The sequence below is a fragment of the Colobus angolensis genome, unplaced genomic scaffold, assembly GCF_000951035.1.
Source record: "Colobus angolensis palliatus isolate OR3802 unplaced genomic scaffold, Cang.pa_1.0 Scaffold31, whole genome shotgun sequence".
In the NCBI taxonomy this organism is placed as follows: domain Eukaryota; kingdom Metazoa; phylum Chordata; class Mammalia; order Primates; family Cercopithecidae; genus Colobus; species Colobus angolensis.
Genome location: NW_012116377.1, coordinates 8482572 through 8488046, shown reverse-complemented (window position 1 = coordinate 8488046; position 5475 = coordinate 8482572). Strand labels below are relative to the sequence as shown.

The following is a 5475-nucleotide window of genomic DNA, read 5'->3' as shown; positions in this document are numbered from 1 at the left end:
TCCCAACACTTTGGAGGCTGAGGCAAGCAGATCACCTGAGGTCAGGAGTTCAAGACTAGCCTGGCCTACATAGTGAAACCCCATCTTTACTAAAAATACAAAAAATTAGCCAGGCGTGGTGGCACATGCCTGTAATCCCACCTACTTGGAAGGCTGAGGCAGGAGGATTGCTTGAACGTTGGAGGCCGAGGTTGTAGTGAGCTGAGATCACACCACTGTACTCTAGCCTGGGAGACAGAGAGAGACTCTGTCTCAATTAAAAAAAAAAAAAACCTTTACATATGTACTTTTTCTTTTCTTTTTCCCTTTCTTTTTTATTTTATTTTGAGATAGAGTCTCACTCTGTTGCCTAGGCTGGAGTACAGTGGTGTGATCTTGATTCACTGCAGCCTCTGCCTCCCAGCTACTCAGGAGGCTGATGCAGGAGAATCGCTTGAACCTGGGAGGCAGAGGTTGCAGTGACCGGAGATTACACCACTGCACTCCAGCCTGGGCGACAGAGTGAGACGCCATTTAAAAAAAAAAAAAAATCCTGACACATTCCAACAGAATCTCTTTCTCCCAGGATGTTTCTTCCTAGCAAGCCACATGCATAGTCCCTGACTTCAAAGCTAGCTATAGAAGGCAACAGGGAGTTGAGGACGGGATACATCACCCTCTTCACTTCCCAATTACCAAGACTCAGGTTCATCCATTATTCAATCAACAAATATGTGCCTGGTGCTGTTCTAGGCATGGAGGATACAGAGGTAAATAAACCCAACAAGACTCCCTTATTCACAGAGCTCACATCCTGGCTGGGGGAGAATTCTACTTAGGGGAAACAGTGAATAAGATATGTAGTTACATTAGATGGTGATGAGTGCTAAGGACAAAAATTAAAGAAGGAAAGCAGATAAAAAGAACGCGGGATATAGGGAGAAGGTTGCAGCTTTAGCTGGGAGCGGCCAGGGAAAACTTGGCTGAGCAAGAGACGCTAAGAAAAGTGTTGCAGGGTGGAGGAAGCCGGTCATACAGAGATATCTTGCAGGAGAGTATTCCAGGCAGGGAGAAGGGCTGCCATGGGAGCATGACTGGCACGCTGGAGGGACAGTGGGAGGCCCATGCTGCTAGAGCAAAGGACTTGAAGGGAAAGTGGTGAAGGGAAGTCAGTGGAGAGTTCGTGGAGCCTGGCAGGACTCTGGGAAATCATTTGAAGGTTTTAAGCAGAGAGACATGATCTGACTTGAGTTGGATCTCAGGATCACTCTGAGTAAGAGTTGAGAATAACTAAAGGGAACAAGTTGCAGAAGTAGGTCCCAGCTCTGCAAGACAACCAGCTCTGAAAATGTCTGGCTGGAGTTGGGGAGGGAATCCTATGAAGAGAGGGCAGGGTACCTTGCAGTACCTTCAAAGCATCAGCCTTAGGGGATGAGTCAAGCCTGTCTTGAAGCAAACTTTTCACCATGAGTCCCGGGAAGCAAACCCTGCATTCAACGGAAGCAGAAGCTTCAGAAACAAATGGGCGCCTCTAAATAAAGCATTCCTTTACATTTATAGAGGCCATTAATCCCATTCGAACCGGAAAGAAGGAAAACAAACCACGGCAGTCAGTTCTCCAAGGCCCTCGGCTCCAGCCAACTGGAAATACCTGTGAAAAGAGACCCTATCCCATTAACCCAGCTGCACACTGCCATGTGAAAGGGGCCCTATTATTTAAGGAGTGTATAATTGTCCCACATTACTGATATTGTTAAAGCATCTCAGAATATTTCCATGGCCAGGCTGAAGAAGAAAAAGTAGTTACCAGGGCACGCAGGCACAAAAGGCCTTTTGCCAAACTACTTAGATATTTTAATTCCCCGTTGCCTCAGTAGCTAAATAAGCATGGAGAACAAGCAGGCGGGGAATACTAATTAGAGTTAATTAGACCCTGCCCTCTTCTGCCTCAATCCCCTTTATAAAAAGCTCCCCCAACTCAAGGATGATGGAGTTAAAATGTAAATCCATAGGATAAACAGCAGTCTACAGACCAAACCCACTGTTTGTATTTCATTGTCCTGTCAGCTCTAAACCTGTGCCTGGTTACCTACAGAGAGCTGCAGATGCAGCCAAATTCCAACAACCCCATCACAGACCACAGGAAATGTGGTAGGGGGTGGGGGGTAGAGGAAGGGTACTGCCAACATGAGTCCACTAAATAAAACAAAGGGCTGTCTTAGGATGTGCAGAGCATTCACTAGAAGAACATTTGATTGCTTTTTTTAAAAAAGAAATGAATGTGATGGCACACATAATTCCAGTGGTGTTGCAGGATCCTCTTTATAAGATGGTGCTCCTCTCTCTCTCAGCAAAGGCAGCGTGGAAAAGCCTCACCTCAGTGAGACCCCTGGTTTTGGGGGAAGACCACGTCCTAGGATTCTGTCTGAAGCTCTCGGCCATAAAATAAGAAAGAGAACAGGAGATAGCCCTTGGTGGGGACAGGAGGGGGTTGTCAGTCGGCCAGGGACTTGTCCGAAATGAGCCCCTGAAACCTAAGGTTTCCTGCTGGAAATCCAAACCGAGATGAAAGAGAGGTAAGAGCAGCAGAGAGCCACTCAACCACTGGTCCAGGAACACCCAGGCAGGCATGGCCCTGAGGGTCATCTCTTTCTTTTCTCTGAATAACTAAGTTTTTTTCTTTCAAATAATAATGTTCCTAGTAGCAGTACAGAAACACACCCTGAATAAAGTACCTGTAGTGCTTCAAGAAAAAAAAGAAGGGAAGGGAAGAAAAAAAAAGAGAGAGAGAATGTTGAAGTTAATTCAGCAACACTGAGAAACTAGGAGAAATCACACAGATGTGAGTCAACCTCTGCTAACCCTAAGAAGCTTCAGAGCCCTGAGAGGTAGGCAGCAAGTTCTGGAGGCCAGTGCTATGGCTTGCTCCACCACCACCACCACCATCACCAAAACCTGTAGTCAAAGAGATGGGCAGAGGCCAGGTGTGGTGGCTCACGCCTGTAATCCTAGCATTTTGGGAGGCCGAGGCGGGCGGATCACCTGAGGTTGGGAGTTGGAGACCAGCCTGAACAACATGGTGAAACCCCGTCTTTACTAAAAATACAAAATCAGCCAGGCGTGGTGGTGCATGCCTGTAATCCCAGCTACTCAGGAAGCTTGGGCAGGACAATCACTTGAACCTGGGAGGCAGAGGTTGTGGTGAGCTAAAATCATGCCACTGCACACCAGCCTGGGCAATAAGAGCAAGACTGTCTCAAAAAAAAAAAAAAAAAAAGATGGGCAATGGGAAAACGGGACCCCAAAAGAGTTGCAAATGAACCACCATGCTCAGTACTTTTCTCTTCCCTAAGCTGAGTCAGGTAGGACAGAGGGCACTGGACCAAAAGCCATGGTCCCTGGTCCACCACTCCTGACCCAAGTAGAGGAGAAGGGCAAGTCACTTCCTTCCTGAGACCATATGAGAAAATGGACATCACCATGAAGATGTACATGAACTTTGAAAAAGAGAAAGCACGATGCAAGTGGAAAATAATGTATTTTTAGAAATTATTTGCAGCCAGGCATGGTGGCTCACGCCTGTAATTCAAGCACTTGGGGAGGCCGATGCGATTAGATCACCTGAAGTCAGAAGTTCAAGAGCAGCCCAGCCAATATGGTGAAACCCCGTCTCTACTAAAAATACAAAAATTAGCCTGGTATGGTGGTGGCACCTGTAATCCTTGCTACTTGGGAGGCTAAGCCAGGAGAATTGCTTGAACCTGGGAGGTTGCAGTGAGCACAGACAGCACCACTGCACTCCAGCCTGGACTACAAGACTGAAACTCTGACTCAAAAAAAAGAAAAAAAAATTATTTGCAACTGGAAATTATTATTATAATTCTGTTTGTCAGAATTACAGAATGTCAAACTGGAGAGGAACTTAGAAGCCATCTCCTTTGGCAGTTTCCAAACTTTTGGATTTCAAAGAAAACTAAGATTTAAAAACAAAACAAAAGAAACAAACAGAAAAAGAGAAGGGGAGCTTAACATAGGGTTGCCAGATTTTCTTATTTTGCCAAAATTAAAAACTACTAACATTATTAAAAGTATTAAAAGAAAATGTTCCCACCAAAAAAGAAAAAGTGCCTAATTTCAAACTAAAGGAAAGTCCTTGTGGAGCAGGGGAACGTTCACAACAATACATTCCTGTGTGATGTGGGTTACATATTCCTTCTGCTCGCTTTCCCGAGGGACCCATGAAACTATCCGTGATGGGCACTGGCTGCCGGATAGGTGTCTGGAATCCACTCATCTACTCTCCAAGCTCTGGAGTGATTATTTTCCCATTTAAAACTAAAAACAAAAACCTTGCTACAGTATTAAGTTTGAATTAGGGTCTGAACGAAGTTGTTGTTTGCTCAGACCCCTCCTCCGCTCTTAAACCTAAACCTCCACTGCCTTCATGTAAATGAGACACCGTGGGGGAACAGTCCTCCCCTCGGGCAGCCAGGCAACCACTTGGCTCACAAGAGCAATCAAGTATCTCCGGCTCCAAAGTGAATAGAGCACTATTATTTCCTAAAGGAAGGGAGAAAGTCCGCATCCCAAACAAGTGCATCCTTCCTCGAGGGCCTCCGAACTGGCACGTCCAGTCATCTCCCAACCCTGAAAACTTAAGAGCAGGTAACCGAGGGATCCTCGCACCGCCGCCAGCCCATGGCAGCGTCGGGCTAAGGCAGTCTCCACAGCCCCTGTCCTCTACTCCAGAATCGGTCACAGTTAGGGGAGTGTGAGGCTCCGAGCGTGTGCAAATCGCGGGATAAAGTAGGGCAGAAGGAATCTAATAGGGAAGTCCCAGGTGGGGCTGTGGTTTGGGACGCGGGTGCCCCCTCGGGTTTGCGGTGGCCTAGGCGAGGCGGAAGCAGGCGGGGTGGGGTGGGGAAGTGGGTCTGCAACTTCAAATGAAGGCGGCTAGCCTAGGCGCAGAGAACTCCGGGATTCGCTGTGGGCCCCGTGCACCCGCAGTCCCAGGAGGCGAGCCCTCAGGAGTGGAGGTGGCCCTGGGCTTTGGCTGGGGTTTCGAGGCTCCCTTGCTTCCCCGGGAACAGGACACCGGCGGCATGCCCCCCAGCAGCCCGCCCGCTCCCGGCCGGCCACAAGGACCGCTTTGTGCCCGCCAACGGAGAGCCCGGGCCCCAAGGCAGGGCCGGCGGCGGTCCTCCCCGTGCCCTAGGCGCGGGACTGGCGGGCTAGGTCAGCAGGCCGGCCAGGCTGTTTACACAGGAAGGGAAGCTCCTCCTCAGCCCGGGAGCGGACAGGAGATTCACTACGGCCCCGCGGGGCTGTCCCCCGGCGACGGGTCCATCCACCAGGGAGTGCCCTGAAGGCGCCCTCTGCCCTCAGGCACTGCCTGCGGCTGTGTGCGCGACAAAGTTTCTCTGAGCGCCGTGGGCGGCGCGGCTTACCTGCAAGCCCGGGCAGGAGCGCGCAGAGCCCCAGGAGGCAGGCGTACAG

At 49.3% G+C, this 5475-nt stretch overlaps 1 protein-coding gene across 1 annotated transcript in view; it reads right to left on the bottom strand.

Annotated features, from left to right (window-relative positions):
- The window catches only part of ITGB5 (integrin, beta 5), a 120539-nt gene extending 115064 nt beyond the window's left edge, over positions 1-5475 (bottom strand). Inside the window, exon 1 of the mRNA XM_011950771.1 lies at positions 5427-5475. The gene's annotated coding sequence lies outside the window, so the exon portion shown is untranslated. The remainder of the gene's footprint in view (positions 1-5426) is intronic.